Source organism: Lissotriton helveticus, chromosome 10, assembly GCF_964261635.1.
Source record: "Lissotriton helveticus chromosome 10, aLisHel1.1, whole genome shotgun sequence".
NCBI classification, from domain to species: Eukaryota; Metazoa; Chordata; class Amphibia; order Caudata; family Salamandridae; genus Lissotriton; species Lissotriton helveticus.
Genome location: NC_136071.1, coordinates 1,189,445,851 through 1,189,464,711, shown reverse-complemented (window position 1 = coordinate 1,189,464,711; position 18,861 = coordinate 1,189,445,851).

The window sequence follows — 18,861 nt, the reverse complement described above, 5'->3', positions numbered from 1 at the left end:
TGAGTGTGCGTGGAAGCGACAGTGTTCGTACAGCCGATGTTTCAAAACATTGGCCGGCATAGCGGTTTTATGTGTGGATTTAATACCAAAAGCACTTTACATTTAACACTGGTTGTACTTGCAAGGCCCTGGCCTGAGGTGCTGCTGAAAAGTGGTCTAATTTCCAAAATGTACATGTTTCTGACTTTGTTTTGACCTAGGGTGCCCCCTATAACTGTGTGGGATTACATTATAAGGATTGTTAGGGTGGGTCCTGGGTGTATATCGTTTTGACCCGCTTAAGCGTGCTGTGTACTGTGTGGGGGAGTTAGATTAGGAATTGTCCCCAGTGTGCATAGTCATGATATTATCACAACACAAGTGAGCCTAGAATTTCTAGAAATTATTCCATGTGTAATTTATGCCCAAAAGTACATGATGTTAATTCTGCTTTTTTTTTTTTTCATACATCTTGTCTGAAATCTCTATTGTACCATGTGGGGTATTTATCGTTAGTGAGCACTGTGCTAATGCTTTACACATTGCCTCTGTGATAAGCCTGACTGCTCAGTGCCAAGCTACCCAAGGGTGAGCACAGGTTATACAGTGAGTGTAATCACCTGCCCTTTAATGGGGATGGTGACTCTGTCTGGCTGGATATTTGTCTCAGCCAACCAGAAAACACTGCTTCTCACACTGTCCTTGAGTGTCGGAGTCATTAAACAATTCCCCTGCCATGTGTCTTCAACTACTGACATTGTAGCACGGAGATATGTGTTGACCTTCATTCTGCCCAGTCCAGCGCTTGCATCTGTTACTATAAGCTGGTGGTCAAGTGGAAGTCAAGCCGTCAGGTAAAGATTTCTACTATCTGAGCCAATTTAGGCTACGTGGTGGAAACCCCACGTTATTCCACCTCCAAAAGACCAGGTACGCTTGTTTTGACGCACCAGCGGTTCAGAGTGCTGACCCATATCTATGAGGCCATGCAAAGCCACTTTACGTGGCTTTTCATGAGTAAGGCAAAGCACCACAAGTCTCTGTGTTGTCTATCTCTGCATCAAAGAAATATTCCTTGGGCGGTGCGGTGTGTGTTCCCACTCAACACTCATGGATTTTGACGCTTTCTCAAATTTAGAAGGACTTGTAATGCTGGGAATACACGAGGAGATATCACTTTATTTCTTCCTGTTTTTTCCTCTTTCTTTGCTTGCTACATTCTGCAGCACATACGAGGAAAATGCCCCCAATTATTATTTTTGTGCGGGAAGGTGTCCCTTCCTGCACAAAAACAATAATTACTACAACGCAGGCATCCTTGCACCATGGTGCAAGGGTATCTGCACTGGCGCAGGACAGCCCATTGTGCACCTGCGCAGTGAGTAAGCACAGGAATGCACTGTATCTCAGAGATATTACCAATTCCTGCCCTTTTCTTTTGACACAGAGTAGCACTGCAAAGTGACGTGCTACGGTGCCCTGGTTCAAAACCAGTAGGTAAGCCCCTTAGAGTTTTAGTGGGGCAGCCGAACTTTGATTTACTGTGGTTCACCCGCTGATACAGACTGTCAATGAGGCAACAGTTACTTTTCCATTAGATCATGATTGTCCTTTCACATCCATACGATTCTCACCCTTTTTCAGAGTTTGGTCCCAAATCAGACAGGAGCCATTACCTCTTTAAAGTCGGGGTGCCAACGAATGTCTCGGTCATCAATGACGAACTGTTCTTCCCCGGAAGGGTTTATTTGGAAGCTTCCCACTTTGATCCTTGTAGGAGTACTGGTGTTGTACATAAACCAACTGGATATGTCAAAGTGCGCGGGAGGGTCCCCTCGATCATCAAAGTAGATTTCATCACCAGAGGAAGTTTTAAAATGAAGATTCTGCATGTAATGATGTAACTGGAATAAGACAGAGAGATTATAAGAGGACACAGCGAATAACCATTGGCTGCAATAATACCTACAGCAGTGAGCTGCTACTTATTGACATACCATTTTTGCAGAAGAGGTTGTGAATAAGGCATGTTTGGTGGGTCAGAGGTCATAAAAATTCCAACCCAATGCAGCTCAGGGCAACTGCAGTTGTCCAGGTGTAGTCCTCCAGACAGACAATGCAGTGAGGAGCTGCTGCCATGCTAGAATGAGGCATTAATTATGCTGTAGAAATAACAAGATGGTAGAGACCACACGGTGCCTGTTGAAGGGGCATTGGGTGCTGGTACCCAGCAGGCAGGTGCGATAAAATGGATAGGTGTTGCAGGAGTTGGTCATGCCATGATGGCAATACCTGGAGTCACTCAATGGACAGTGTCAGGATTGGGGTGGCAGGACGTAGTCACAAAGGGGCAGATTTACATAGGGCTTGCGTTCCCCTTGTGTCATGCAAGGTGACGCAAGGCAATACAAGCCCTGGAATGGAAAGTCAACACAAAGCCGACTTGCGTGGCTTAGTAAATCGTGAGTAACACACAGCATCCCAAATCACTGCCTTGAAGTACCCTGCATTGAGAAAGCATTTCATGGGAGGAGCATGAGCGACCCCTTGCATCCACCCATGGATACTGGTGCAATCCCAGATTTAATAAAAAATATTGAACTGGGGTTGCGTCAAAATGGCACGCCTTCCCAAGTGAGACATAATGAGGAGAAATACCTTTACTTCTCATTGTTATTTCCGTTCAATGTGTACTGCATTCTGTGGCACCCATAGAAAGAGGAAAATACTTCATAAGATTGAAACAATCCTCTTAACACAGGCCCCCTTGCAGCATGATGAGAGGGAGCTTAGTTCGGTGCTAGGCACTACAGAGTGCAGCAGCGCAGGGGGTGAATAGAAATGCAGCATATCTTAGTAGATATGGCACACTTTTGCTCTCTCCCTGTCATGCAACGCATCACAGCAAGTTGTCCTGCTGCGTTGCGTTGCATGACTTCTTAGTAAATCTGCCCCAAAGTGCCTATGTCTGTGGTTGTGTACTATTTATTGATGAGGGAGGTGAAGCATGGGTTGGTAGAATCTGTTGTGTTCATGCGGAGGTCATCACAGAGATACTCACGGCCCTGCTAGATCACAGTTATATCTGAAAAAATACCAGGGTAGATGTGGCTCTAACCGCCCGGGTATTTTGATACTGGCTTCCTTATTAATATATTTATTTTATTTATTTAGAGGTTTTGTGAGGAAGTACTAAGTTCCGGTTGGATACATCAAAGCACTGACATAAATGAGAAAAAAATATGTAAGGAAGAAATTGGAAGTTAGAGTCTACTCAGCAGGATAAGCCCTTCATAAAATGTGGCGCTGGTTTAGCATGCTCAGTCTTTTAGAGGACCTATACATGCATAATGCATTGTATGGAATATTGACTGAATCTGACAATCAGGGCCGGTTTACTAACAATTCATGCAGCGAAACAGCTTAATGGGCAATGCTGCGTGAATGGGAGAGAGTTGAAAATCACCATAACTATATGAAGCTCTTGAGCTTTCTCCCAACGGTGGCGCACTTGTGGCTGTCTAGCACTAATGCATCCATCCTGAAATCTATACGCATTTAAACCAGCAGTTGCAATGCTGCAGGAAGGTGCAGGGAAGCTGTAGAAGAAGAAACAGTGGGACCGTAATTAAGTAGGTGGAGAGCGGAATTTGTCCTTTTGTGAATCTCTGAGATCAAGTGGCGCCGCAGCTTGAGGGAGCAGCATGTGCCAGGCTGGGCATGCAATTGTGGCCCATAGAGTGCAGGCCAGAACTGTCCAATGATGGAGGAAACCAGTGGCTGCTGGCAAGGCTCACGGGAGAAAAAAAAATGACCTTACCGCTTGGTCCCGCGTCTCTGCTCCTGATCTCCTCGTCGAACTCGAGGAAGAGGAAGCACACCAGGCCCCACTGACCAATCACATTTGGTCTGAGCTTCCTCGTTTGATGCTCAGCCAGGGAATGGGGGCCTGGGCATGTTCTTTATGCAGGCTGTAATGCAGCCTGCATGGAGATAAAGGAAAGTGCACATTACTGTTTTAGTTGGTCCGAGCGGGCCGGCCAAACAGTCATGTGTACTTAGGAGTGGCCAAACCACTCCTACCCTGCCCTGCTCCGAGAGCAGAGCACCCCTAGCCCAGCCCAACAGACCACCTGTAGAGCAGAACAAAGCAGAAAATGATAATAACTCATAGGTATTATCATTTTATGTTTCTACTGTGCCCTGCTTAAAAGCAGTGTGTTGTAACTTGCCCCTTGACCTGATTCTTCACCCTGTGCCCTTTTTCCCCCTCCCTTATGGCTGTACTTGGTATGCTCCATGTGTCAAGCGGCGCTCGCTCTAGAATGTTGACAGAGCAGCGCCACCGACAGAAGACAGCTGACGACATCCATGTGTTTACTTAGAAATAAAGAACCTATCATCCTTTAATGTAGTGTTGTCCATTACTACATTCTTTGGCGACGAGGACGGGGAAAGCTGTGCCAGGGACAGCGGATGTCGTTCCCCTGGTGAAGTGAGTGCTGTCATGAGAAGTATATAACGTCTTCGGCAGGCGAGCCTGAAGTGGAACTTTAAGGAAAATATTACGGAGCCAGGCGTTTAGCAGTACTCTGAGGCAGCGCGAGCGTTTAAGGTGCCGACCCCAGTGAATTTCAAGTAAGAGCGTCTGAACCCGTAGAGTCAGCCCCTGCGTCATAAGGGTGGTGGGGACCATTGTCGGGTGTCGGGTCGGGCACCGGGATTTCTCCTCACCAGTCCAGCGGGGCTCCTGCTGTCAGCGCGCTGGGGGAAAAGTCGGGTGTCTTGTCGGGCACAGCTAAGCGCAGGCTGAGCACGGTGAAAACAGCTGTCTCTGAGAGGAATTTTCTCGTTCTCAGCAGGCGGCGTGAGGGAAAGACCTAGCTACGCGCTGCGTTCTGCGTTCCCCTGGGTGACAGCGGTGTGAAGCGGAAAGTGAAAGCTGAACTTTCTGTCAGGGCTACGATGTGGGGCAGAGTGGTTCCCTCGAGATTGGCTCATATCGCGCTGCACTAACTGACTCAACCTTTGGTTCTAAGCCTACGCTATATTGAGCTACGGGCATATTTGGAGGAGAAGCTCACCTGCTTTCACAACGAAATTCCACGAGCTTGCCTGAGGTGACGGGAGAAGATCGTGTGAAGGGAAGCCACATCAACAGGAAGGTCCCGCCAGTGGGAGGGGGCCAGTTACCTCATTGGTCTGAGGAGAGGCATTCTGTGGAAGTAGAAAGGGGACTATTACTACAACTTTCACAATTAATGTCTTCTCTCATATATATGTGTTGATTTCAATGTAGAGTGGAATTAATAATCATTGGGGTCACACAGAAAAAAAAAATTGCGGTGTCTACATATTTAAATATTAAGGTTTCTCCTGCATCTCTGTGGTCTGTTTTGAAGACAAGTTTTTCAGGTATCCCACACCTGTATGGCAATGGCGGGGGCGGGCATGAGTCAACCTCCCCCCTTTCTAAATGAATTAGGAGAACCTGACATTCCATGGAGAAGGTGGGAAGGCATTTTCAAATCGTACCTGATTGCCATAGGCGGTAGTAATTACACCAATATACGCAAGCAACACATACTACTCCACAACCTGGGTACTCATGGGAGAAAGGTCTATGAAGACATTACAGGGAGGCTAGTAGAAGACGACCAGGAGGAAGTGGAGGAAGGTGTCAATGTATATGAAAGCACACTCAGGGAACTGGGAGCACATTTTAAGGAGAAGATAAATGTGGTGATGGAGAGGCACAAGTTTTTTAAGAGGGTGCAGAAAAGGGAAGAAAAAGTGAGCAATTACGTAGCGGTACTGAGAGGGCTGTCTGCCACATGCGAATTTGGGCAACTCACCGACTCTTTAATCAGAGATCAACTGGTGCGGTGCACAAATGACACTAAGACGCAGGAGGAGTTACTCACCAAGAATCCCAACCTAGAAGAAGCTGTGAACATAGCCAAGGGTCTGGAACATACCGCGAGATGTATCAGGGAAATGAGATTACCTGAGGGGGCAAGCAAAGAGAGGACGGAAAGCAAGTCTAGTTCTGAGGGAGAAACCGTCTGTAAAGTAGGGGACAAAAATAAAGAGGGGGTGCGTAATAAGTCAGGCCCCATGGTGTGCTTCAAATGTGGTAGTCCTAACCATTTAGCAAGTAACTGGAAGTGTCCTGCTAGGAATGTACAGTGTAGGAAGTGCAACAGATGGGGGCACTTCTCCAAAGTGTGTAAAACGCCAGGCAAGTCAGTGAATGTCATTGAAGAAACCACCCAAGGGGAGGAAGGGGAAAGATCATATGTTTTTCAACTGAGCGGGGATGAGGAAGATGAAGTGATCTCGTATCCCAAATGTGATGTTCTCCTAAATGGAGTTAAATTTAGTATGTATGCTGATTCCTGCTCACCCTACACCTTGGTGGATAAAAATGTTTTTGAAGAAAAGTTTGTTAATCACTCTGTAAAGTTGTTGCAACCTGACATCAATCCCAAGGGGTACAATGAGGGGAGAATACCACTGGAGGGCATGGTGACGATGAAGATTTCCTTTAAGGATAGACACACGGTGGGAAAGGTGTATGTTTCCTCCAGGGGCTCCACTTTGTTGGGCTGGAAGCATCAGAAACAGTTAGGTATCACCTTAGATCCCAATAACCCAGAACAAGTGTTGTTAATTGACCCCTTGGGCATAGCAGGAAACCTCAGGGAAGAGTTTAAAGAAGTGTTCAGTAACAATCTAGGGGTGTTTAAGAATTATATGCACAAGATCATCCTCAAGGAGGGGGCAGAACCAGTTGTGCATAAGACAAGATCCATACCTTTGCGCATGAGAGAACCTCTTGAGCAGGAACTTCAGAGACTGATTAGTCAGGGAGTTATCGAAGAGATTGAAAGTTCTGCTTGGTTGGCCCCGATAGTTATCACGGCAAAAGATGGAGGGAATACCATTAGGCTCTGTGTGGACCTGAGAGGCCTCAACGCCAACATCCTGGTGGACAGATATCCTCTTCCCAGAATAGGCGAAATGTTGAGCACGATTAAGGGAGCAAAGTATTTCAGCGTGCTGGACTTATCGTCAGCTTATTATCAAATTAGACTGCACCCAGACTCTCAACTGCTCACTGCATTCACCACCCCGTTTGGAAACTTTAAGTTCTTGCGCATGCCATTTGGTTTGGCGTCTGCGGCTGCGGCCTTCCAAAGAGTCATGCAACATGTACTAAAGGACTGCATGAACACACTTTGCTTCCAAGATGACATACTGATCTACGGGGGCAATGAAGTGGAGCACAACGAAATGGCAAAGGAGGTACTGAGAAAATTGAGAGATGTGGGGTTTACCACAAAACCTTCAAAATGCAAGTTAGGAGTGTGTGCTGTAGACTACCTAGGTCACACACTCTCGGAAGATGGGATCAAGCCCAAGAGTGACCTGATCAGGGCGGTGAGAGATGCCCCTACTCCTAAGTCTAAAGAGGACATTCTGTCATTTCTGGGTCTAGCTGAATACATGGCCAAGTTCATTAAAGATTTTGCAATGGTGTCACAGCCTCTAAGAGACTTGATCAAAAAAGACAGTGTTTTCAATTGGGGCAAGGAACAAGAGACGGCAATGAAAGACATCAAGAAGGCCATCATTGAAGCCCCATTCATTGGGAAGTTCGACCCAAACGGAGAGACTATCATCTTTACGGATGCCAGCAACCGGGGGGTAGGGGCCACCCTAGCACAAAGAGAAGGGAGCAAAATCAAGGTGGTGGCCTTTGCATCCAGGACACTCACGGCATCAGAAAAAAACTACTCTACCATAGAGAAAGAAGCACTAGCGGTCTACTGGGCGGTCTGCCACTACAAATTCTTCATCTGGGGAACTCCTTTCGAAGTGCAGACTGACCATAAACCTTTAGTCTCTTTATTCACAAAAAAAGATATGGAAAGCATGACGCCGCGTATAGCCAAATGGGCAGTAGGATTACAAGCCTACAATTTCAGAGTGTCATACATTCCAGGACAGCAGAATAAGGTAGCTGATTTCCTATCGAGAGCGCCGGCGGAGGAAGTGGCGGAGGAGAAGATTAGAGGTGACCCAGTCCTGGAGTTGCGGCTAGCAGCCATAGAAAAGGACACATGGAAAAGTCAAATGGGTCAGGATGAGACACTGAAGAAAGTAAAGAGGTTCATACTCACGGGATGGCCGAAGAAGTGTAAAGACATGGAGAGCGAGATCCAGCCATATTGGAACGTGAGAGAGGATCTATCAGTGGAAGGAGAATTAATATTGAAGTCCGGGAAACTGGTTCCCCCAGAAGCACTGAGAAACCAAATAGTGGAGCTGGCTCACGAAGGTCACTTGGGAAGGAGCCTGAGCAAAGCCAGACTTCGTACGGACTACTGGTTCCCTATGATGGACAGTGAGATGGAAGAAAAAGTGCGTGATTGTTACGCATGCAGCTTGAGCGACAAGTCCAAGACCGTGAGAAGATCACCTTTGGCACCTGTGGAGGTACCTGAAGCTCCGTGGAACAAGCTCGGCTTGGACATAACTGGGCCGATACATGGAAGAGGGCCCCAAGACTGGTACCTCATTGTCATGGTGGACTACTATTCTAGTTGGGTGACCTACAAGGTAGTCCACAACGTGAACACCCGAACGATCATCGAGTTCATGAGAGAGGTGTTTTCAAGAGAAGGTGTGCCTGAGACTCTGGTGACGGATAATGGCGTACAGCTTATATCTGAAGAAATGAAGGAATTCCTCAAGGACTGTTCCATTGCACATGTCCGCACGCCACTGTACTGCCCCAAGGCTAACGGCAAGGTGGAAAGAGTTAACCGCATGGTTAAAGAGTGCATACAACTGGCAAAACAAGCGGGACGGAACATCGAGGAAGCGTTAAGGGACATGCTGTGGGCCTACCATACCACGCCCAAGTCTACCACAGGATGCACACCCTTTGAGCTACTGAGAGGAAGGAAAGCAGGCACTAAGCTCACACCCAGTTGGATGGGAAGAAGTCAAATTGTGGAAACTGACCCCCAGGTGATCAAGAGGAAGATTGAAGCCAATCAACGTAAATACAAAGAATGGTATGACAAGAAGTGGGGAGCTAAGGAGAGAGGATTCCAGCAAGGTCAAAGAGTGTATGTAAAAAAACCGGAAAGGCTGAGAATAGGAGGAGACAAATTCTATGCCCCCAGCACGATCAAGACTCTTAACAAGAATTCAGTAGTCATGGAAGATGGAAGAATGTGGAGCCAGGATAGGGTAGTGCCAGCAGGGAGAGAGGTTTCCAGTCCACACACCGCTAGGTATGAGGGTGGAGACGTCATAGGGGAGACTAGATTGGACAGGAGAAGTGGTAGGCAAAGGCACGCCCCCCAATGGCAAAAACAGTTTCTAATGAGATAGCTACTTTAGTTTTCCGTATTGTCCAGTATAGTTCTCATTTTCTATTGTCTGTTCTATAGGGAGGATGATGTGTTGTAACTTGCCCCTTGACCTGATTCTTCACCCTGTGCCCTTTTTCCCCCTCCCTTATGGCTGTACTTGGTATGCTCCATGTGTCAAGCGGCGCTCGCTCTAGAATGTTGACAGAGCAGCGCCACCGACAGAAGACAGCTGACGACATCCATGTGTTTACTTAGAAATAAAGAACCTATCATCCTTTAATGTAGTGTTGTCCATTACTACACAGTGGAGCGACGATCCTCTGCCATAGGAGAGGAGCCGCCACTTAAGGAAACACATGGTACAGCCCGGGGCTCACTGGTCTCAACATGTTCTGCTGACGACAGGCTCCAGATGTCGGACCAGCTGTAGCAGCTCGAAAATTATCTGGCCCGCCAAGATGACCCTGACAAATTTGGTGAGTGGACCATGACAAGACTGACATGGATGGCCCGCTCCAAAATAAATGCCAGATGTGGAAGCTATACTCCCAGATACACCACAGCTGGGCTATGGGAGCTAGGGGCCACAGGAAACGCTGGAAGACTGCAGGGGTGCAACATAAATACCGCCAGTGCTACTGACAGGCAACAGTGAGTCCCACCCCTGAGTTTGTTAGGTGAGGGGCATGGTGCGGGGTTGCAGAAGCACACAGGACCTTAGTAGAGGGCCCTCCCCAGGGACTACAATATCTGGTGGAAGGGTTGGAAAGGGGGACCAACAAAACAAAATGGATAAATATGCAGTGTCTAAGACATTCTCGGCACTGCCTTCACATCTGGGGGAACAGGCACACCATCTCTAAACAACAGAACCACAGCAAGAAATGAAGCCCACCTTAAAAGATATATTGGTGCTTATCCAAGGAGTGTAGGGTTCACTGGATTCACAAATGGATTCCGCGACATGGAGAAATGGACTTTCTGCTGCAGACTGGCATCAAGAAAAAGAGTGAAAGGATCACAGAGACCGAGTCCTCGCTCGCCACACTAAATGCTGATAAAAGGCCCTTCGGTTTCAAGGGGACCACTTAATGAAAGACAAAGGAATGATGATAGCCAAGCTGTTAGACTACGAGGGCTCCTCCAGAAGGAACAATATTTGAGTGGTGGGCTCCTTGAGTTGGCATAAAGGCCAAATGTTGAACTCTTCTTGGAGGACTTTATAATGAACTCTTTGAAGCCCAAAGCCCTCTCCAAGTTTTTTTCAGTAGAACATGACTATAGAACCCCAACACTACCGCCCTGTCCTTTAGCCCCACACTGAACCTCTATTGCACGCATTTTAATCATTGAGATAGGGATGCAAACCTATAAGTCCCCAAGACTCTTACAATATTAAAATGCCACCATACATTTTTTCACAGACATTAAGGTAAAAGTGCAACACATATGCTGGAGCTTCAATGGTATGTAAAATGTGCTGAGACTGAAAGACCCTTAATATATAATGTTTTGCCTTTGAAGTTACGATTTTGTGGCAGAAGTGAAGACCTGACACTTTGCGACTTCAGAGAAGAGAAAGCCCATGGGAAGCATTTGATGAAGGGATAGCAACGGCGGGTTTGGAGTCTAGGGACTTCTTTAGTGCTGCTGAATCCTGAACCGAGAGATGCCTTCCTGTATCATAGGAGCCTTGGCATAGGAAGGGACATCGCCTGGACTCTTCTGGTCTTAACACCTTCTATGTGAAGCCCTAGAAATGACTTGGAAATACAATGGAATTCTTGGGGGTGAGAAACGATGACAAATTATCAGAGACTTGGCACAGCAACCTGTTCACTTTATACTTTCTTTGGAGTAACAGGTGCTCTGCATTGTTCGGGAGGCAGGTAGTTTCAATTCCGGCACACTGGGTTACAGGGAGGGGGGAATTTACCAGAGGGAAAGTTTGATTATGTTTGAATTTTGAGGTTCCGTGAATTCTGGACCCGCTTCATAAATACCATCGTATCATGACGATTTTTGGTATCAGCAGACCGAAAATGGCGAGTATAACATATACAAGTGTTTTCGTCATGTTCGAGTGACGAGATCACCTTGAAATCAGAGATTCCGTCCTGAACCCTCGGGTTCCATTTTGTGCACGGCAGCCATTTTGTGGTTGCCCTCACATAGGCCGATGACTAAGGCCAAACGAGTCCTTGGGACACGTACACCTTTAGCTGACTTCTGTGTGACCTGGGCAAGCTGACTCCGTTGCCCGAAGCCAAACCTGTTGGGCCAGTTCCTTTCCCAGTAGCCGATCGAGATTAGGGATCAAGGCACAGCATACCATAAACCCTTTATTGCACACAACTATGTCTAATCTTACTCACACCTGTCTCTACTCCTTTCTTTATGACCTGTTTACGATGAGGAGGTGCCCGGTTTTATTAGGGGTCCGTTCGATTTACCTGATGAAGAATGTTGGGCTTTCCCGGGTAATTGATGGTGGGTTGGACAATGAAATGTGGGTTTGTCATGCAATGATTTCTGTCATGTACACATGGGATTGGTTTACTGTAAATAAGGAATGTTTGCCTGAAGCACAATATTTGGTATAAAAAGGGTTGACTGGCTTTGTAAAATTGAGCAGTCTCCTACGAATATACAGCCATTGTACTTCGTGGACCTCTGTTACTGGTTGCAGCCAATAAATTTGATCTTTGACGTAACCAAGAAGTTTCTGCGTTTCTGTAGTCTGAGACAGGAGAATCCGAAGACTTTGGGTGTGTCCCCTGGCACCGCTGCGTTCTAAATAACCCGGTTCTTCATTTGGCGCCCAACGTGGGGCGACTTCAGCGGTACCGGTCCAAGCCTGAGGTTCGTGAGGAGCTTCGTGTGAAAATTCTGGAGGAAGGCCAGCCACTTCATCGACCCCTGTATGTCGTCGTGGTCCGAAAGTCTTTGCTGCAAGGTTCCCCGCTTTCCAACGGCTACGAAGGACTGCTGCCCTGACTGTCGTCCTGTCTTGGACCCTTTGATGATTTCTTTGACGATTTGTAGAGCGAGACGATAGACGGGTCTTCTGGTGACGTCATCGATACCTCAGTTAAGTATGAGTGGAGCGTCTCCTAGTCGTTAGTTTTTGGGTATCCCCTTGGTATCTTTGATTTGGGACTTGCAAGTACCAAAGCCGAGGGATTCATGTATTCACGAGACTATCGTATTCGATAATCCTTTTAAGTTTGAAGCTAGACTAGTGAGCGAAGATGCCTGGTCTTAGCAGACTTGGAAATTCGTTTTGTTGTGGTCAGAATAGGGATTCCCGATTGGAGGACTCGTGTCCGGTGCCTCCGATTGGAACTCCAACCTATGAGCTCTATGTAAAGCATGGCGTGGGTCCCATCACTTATAATGAAGTGTGGATCCGCTACGCCAGGAAGGACGGTGTTTTAAAGTGGCCCCAATATGGTAGCTACGACACCGAGATTTTAGATAATCTAGAGGTTAGACTCTTTAAAAAGAAAGCCCGGCTGGCGATGTTTGACTCTTTCCGCCTATGGCGAAAGGAAGCCAAACAGAAAGAAATTAAATTAGCAAAGAGGAATAAAAGAGAAAAGGGTATCTCGATAATGCAAGCTGCTATGGAGTATAAAGATAACGAAGAAGAACAGGTGAGTGAGCAGTTGCACAGGCAATGTAAAATGGCGATCGATAAATGCTATCCAGCTTTGCCGCCTCTTCAGCAAGATGCAGTGAAGGAGCTTGAAAAAGATCCTTTAATGTCACATTTGTTGAGTTCGCCACCCCCTTATGCGCAGAGTGCTACAGCACCTCCGCAACCTTTAGTTGTGCAACCTCCAGTTGTCCAGCCTCCTGTTATTCCACAGCCACCAGCTCCTCTTCAGTTGGCTCCTACTCCTCTGGTGCAGCCTTCTCAAGGGCCCACGACTTTGCTACCTGCTCCGTCTTTAATTCCTACGACTTTTCCACCTGTTCTTGCTGCCTCTTCTGCTACTGCTCCTACATTAGCTTCCTCTCAATCCGCTTTATCTCCTGTTCTGTCAACTTCTCCTTCTGTTCGACAGAGAATGACTGATACTGTTACTAGTCTTTTGTCTCCTTTCTTTGGGTCATTAACTACGACCCCTGTTTCAGAGCGTAAACAGTTGCGTAGCCAACTGCCTGATTCTAGAGAGAAGGAAGTATTGGATCATTTGGCGCATAAATGGGTTACTGATCCTACAAGATATGAGTTAGAGTCTGTTATGGATGTCTTCCGCCAATGGGAAGCACCGAAGCAGAGGTACGTTTTTGACAAAATGTGTGTTTTTCTTTGTGAAGAATTGGAAGATGGTGATTTGGGACCCAATACGCCTGAGTTGTGCCGTGTACGGTTCGAGTTCGCGAAAGGCACGATTGTGGGTCTCGACGTTGAAAGAGCGGTGGCGACACTGCTTTCATTCAGGAGCGAGTCTCCTGTTCGGTCGTTGTTTAAGCCTGATCCTTCTGTTAGGAGGAAAGTGAGACAGTACCCAATGAGGGAGGTTCCTCCGGTGTGGAAGGAAGCAGTTCAAGCTGATGCTGTTAATAATATTGTAGCTGCACCGGCTCACTTTCAGCGTGTTTGGGTACATGTTCCATGGAAGAGAGCTGAAGTCTTGGCTCTTAAACAGACCTTACCTGACCCCCATAAAAATCCTGCAGGGTATTATAAGGAATTATCACAGACCGCAGACTCATGTGTTATGAATTTAGCTGATATAGACATGTTGTTTGGAAATGTGGTTCCACAGCCTTTATGGGGTTTGATTCGTCACACGGATCATGCGCAGGAGTTAGGTGATACCTGGGTTAATATTGCTGCTGCGGATGGTCGACAAGTTGGTGGTGCTAAACCTGAGCCTGTAGTTGCAGAACTCCCTGGTAAAATCTTTACTTACATGAAGACTTTAATGCCTGCGATGCGTGTAAACTGGGATAAACTGTCTGCATGTAAGCAGAAGAAAGATGAAGGCGTGTCTGACTTCTTCACCAGGTTTGAAGAGACGTTTATTGACCACAGTGGTCAAGACATGAGTACGGAAGGTGGTCAACGTTTGTTTGTTGACAAGTTCGTACATAATTTGCTTCCCGAGCTGTGTAAGAAGTTGAAGGATTCCGAGAGTTCTTGGGCCGTTTCCTCATCAGCACAGATATTGGCTACTGCACAGTACTACGAGAATAGGGATAAGGATGAGAAGGATAGGGCAGACAAGAAAACGAAAGAGTTGAAGACGAAGGTGCTTTTACAGCAAGCGTATCCGCCTCGTAGTAACCAGCGTGATTATCAGCAGCCTCAGCAGTTTCAGAGAAACTCGCAAAGGCTTGAGTATCCTCAACAGCGTGTTCTGGTAGGCCCCAATCAGTGTTCATATTGTAAGGAAGAGGGTCATTTCAAGTATAGTTGCCCTATTTTGTTACAGCGTATGAATGGTGTTTCTGGTACAAGAGGTCGAAGTGTTCAACAAGCTCCTCGAGGTAGAGGACGTGGAGGTTTTCCCCAGAACGCGCGTTCCTTTCCTCCACAAAATTCGATGAATAGTTTTGATCAGCAGAATGGTGCATCTGGTAGGACGACTCAGTACTATGCTGATGACTACTATGTCGAAGGTGAGAATATGGATGGTAACGATGGCTAGGACAGCCATGGACAAAGAGAGGGAGTTGTTTCAGTTCCAGTAGATCAGAGTGGACCTTATGTTGAAGTAATTACATCAGGTGTGTCGGACCCTTTTCTGTTGGATACTGGTGCTGCGAAGAGTTCTATTATGCACTCTAAACTCCCTGGCGCACCTTTGTCTGGCTTAACGAATGTTTCAGTAGGTTTTTCTGGCGCCCCAGTTAGAAACCCGGTTTCTAGTCCTATGTCTCTGTCTGTTGGACCTTGTGAATTCGAAGCACCCCTTATTCTGACGACAGGTTGTGGTGAGAACTTGTTGGGATTGGATCTGTTGAAAAGATTGTATGCGACGTTGTATTGTTCTCCTTCGGGAGTACAACTTACATTGGGTAAGAAAGTGGTCTCCCCAATGTATTTGTCGAAGGATAAACTTCCGACAGAATTGTCTTCTCTTCCTGATACTATTTGGGCTACTGGTCCTAATGATGTGGGTCTTTTGGAGATACCCCCATATGTTGTGACGTTGAAAGCAAATGTTAAAATGCCACGTATTCCCCAATATAGGATCTCTAGTGATGGTGAAAGGGCGTTGCTAGCGATCATTTATGATTTGATTGAGAAAGATGTAATTGAAGAAACAAGAGGTAATGTTTGCAATAGCCCTGTTTTGCCGGTCTTAAAACGCACTGACTCTTCTCAGCCACCTGTTTACAGGTTTGTGATCGATCTTAGAGAGGTGAATAAAATCGTCGTGCCACAGTTTCCTGTTGTTCCTGATACCACTGCCTTGTTGACGATGATTCCAGCTTCTGTCACTTGTTTTTCGGTGATTGATTTGAAGAATGCTTTCTTCAGCATCCCGATTGCCGAGGAGAGTAGGGATATTTTTGGATTCTGTTCAGGAGGTCGAAGTTTCCGGTTTAAGCGCGCTCCTCAAGGCTATTGTGAGAGTCCATCAATATATAGTCAGGCTTTGAAATCATAACTTGATACGATTGTTTTACCTGATGGTGCTGCTCTTCTTCAATACGTCGACGATTTGTTAGTCGCTGCCGATACTGAGGAAATTTGTAAGAAAGCTACTTTGTCACTGTTGAGTCATTTGTCTGATTTCCATCACAAGGTGTCTCTTTCGAAGTTACAGTATTGTCGACAAGAAGTGACCTACCTAGGTCATCTCTTATCGAAGGAGGGAAGAAGATTGACCCCAGAACGAATTCAGGCGATTGCGCAAATGAGTGTTCCAATTACACAGAGAGAAGTGCGTGCTTTCTTGGGTATCACGTCATATTGCAGACAATGGATACCAAATTTTTCTTTGCTGGCCAAACCGCTGGTGGCATTGACCTGTAAAGATACACCAAATCCCCTCCCGTGGTCTGAAGGTTGTCAGAAAAGTTTTTCCGAATTGCGTAATGCATTGTGTTCGGCTCCTGTGTTGGGTACCCCCTGACTACAGTAAGCCCTTTACGTTGTATGTCCACGAGAGAGAGGGATGTGCCTTGTCAGTGTTGACACAGTCTTTTGGGGACAAGCAGCGTCCATGTGCGTATTTCTCGTCGACTTTGGATCCGGTAGCTAGAGCGTTGCCGAGTTGTCTAAGAGCCACAGCGACAGCAGCTGTTTCTATTCGACAGTCTGCTGGTTTGGTGATGAATAATACGCTGGTCGTGATGGTTCCACATGCAGTGGATACTTTGCTAAACAGGACCAAGACACATCACTTAACTAGTGCTCGATTGTCGGGTTATGAGTTGACACTTTTAGCGAGTCATGTGCACATAAAGAGATGCAACACGTTGAATCCAGCTACGTTGTTGCCGATTGTAGCAGAGACAGATGTTTCTGAACAGTATGATTGTTTTCTCAGGACAGAAGAGGAAACGAAAGGGAGAGTAGATCTTAGGGACACTCCTCTTGTGAAGTGTGATGGTACCTTATGGGTGGATGGTTCATGTTTCAAGCTTCCGAATGGTGATACGACTGCGGCATATGCTGTTACGACTTTGCACACGATTGTTGAAGCTGCACGTATCCCACATAATTCAGCTCAAGCAGCAGAGTTGATTGCACTTACGAGAGCGTGTGTGTTATCGAAAGGAAAGAAAGTGACCATATATACTGACAGCCAGTATGCGTTTGGTGTGGCTCATAGTTTTGGACATTTGTGGAAGGAACGTGGGTTCCTCACGTCTCATGGAACGAAAATTCAGAATGGTCAATTGGTGAACGAGCTACTGGAGTCACTTACCTTGCAGTTGCAAGTTGCGATTGTGAAATGTAGTGCACACAAGAAGGTTACCGACGACGTTGGTCGCGGTAATGAGTTTGCAGATGAAGTTGCGAAAGAAACGGCAAGAGATGTGATGAGTCGAATGTATGTTGCGGGCCCTGCAAGATGGATTGGTGACGTTGGAATGTGTGAGGATACAATAGAAAGTGTGAAGTCCATCCAAGCTGAAGCTATAGAAAAAGAATTGAGTGTGTGGAGAGAGAGTACGGGTAAATTAGACGCGAATGGTTGTTGGGTTGAATTGTCAGAGCATCAGCGATGGTTATTACCCGATGCATACATGCTTGCAGTGGTTACAATGGCGCATGGAATGGCTCATATCAGTGTGAAAGGGATCTGTAAGTTGTTGGCTCCAGTATGGCAAAATGCTGGAATTCCTAAGTGTGCAGAGAATGTGGTCAAAAATTGTATGGTTTGTTTGAGGTACAATCCTGGCAAGGGAACTCCAACTCCAGCTGGTCATTTTGCTCCTCCGACGTACCCGTTCAAGATTTTGCAGCTAGATTTCATCCACATGGAGAGATGCAACAACCTGAAGTACGTACTCGGGGTTGTTTGTGCCTTTTCGAGATGGGTAGAAGCATATCCCCTAAAAGATAATACTGCCTTGTCCACAGCTAAAGCCCTTGTCAAAGAAGTTTTCCCTAGGTTTGGTTTGCCGAGAATGGTCTGGAGTAAGCATGGGCGAATTGTGCGCATTGGCAATCCGCGAAACTGCGTATTTACGGATTCGCAATCCGCAAAATCCGCGAACACTCGCGAATTTAGCGTTTTGTTTTTTTTTGGTTTCGCAAGTGTTTCTGCCGTTTCGCGAGGTTTTTTTACCAGATGGTGATTTTTTCTTAGAATTGAAGATTCTGTCTGTTATGAGACAAATGGTGCGTGTTAAAAAGCAAGCATTCATCAGTTGTGCCAAAAAATGCAGCAAGACAACACTCTTCCCTGGAAAAAGGGACATTTTTACTTTAGAGTAGACAGTCACAAATTATTAGCTTGTTTTCTGTATTCACATTTCTTCATTACTAGACAAAATACTAGTGATTGGTGTATGTCTATGACATCTAACATTCTTAAATGTACTTTGTAGGTAGAACATCTGGTGCTGGGCCCAGCGCGGAGGTGGAGGAGGAAAGTTCTGGGGAGGAGGCGGTGCAAGTGCCGGACCAAACTGCTGTGCGGGTTACCACGGTAGTGGCGGGCAGTGGTAAGCTCTTATATTCCTTACTTATTGAGATTGCAGACTGCATAGTGTGCTCCCCGTGAGAAAACGTAAGGTTTGTCCAGATGAGAGACATGAAGAAGAATGATTGACATATAGTTTGAATGGATGGATGCCTGGATCATGGTACTATCTGACTCTTAGATAGCATATGTGTATCTCGAGAGAGTAGACGGTCACTGGATGAACTAAGTGTTACTTTGAAGAGCATGTAACACCGCACCCGCACGTTCGTCCCAGTGTAGGAAAGGCAAGGAAAAGAGTTGTAATTTTGTCCGAATACTACCATGAATAGTAGCAGTAGTTTGTATTGCAAGCACAGCATATATCCGGCTAT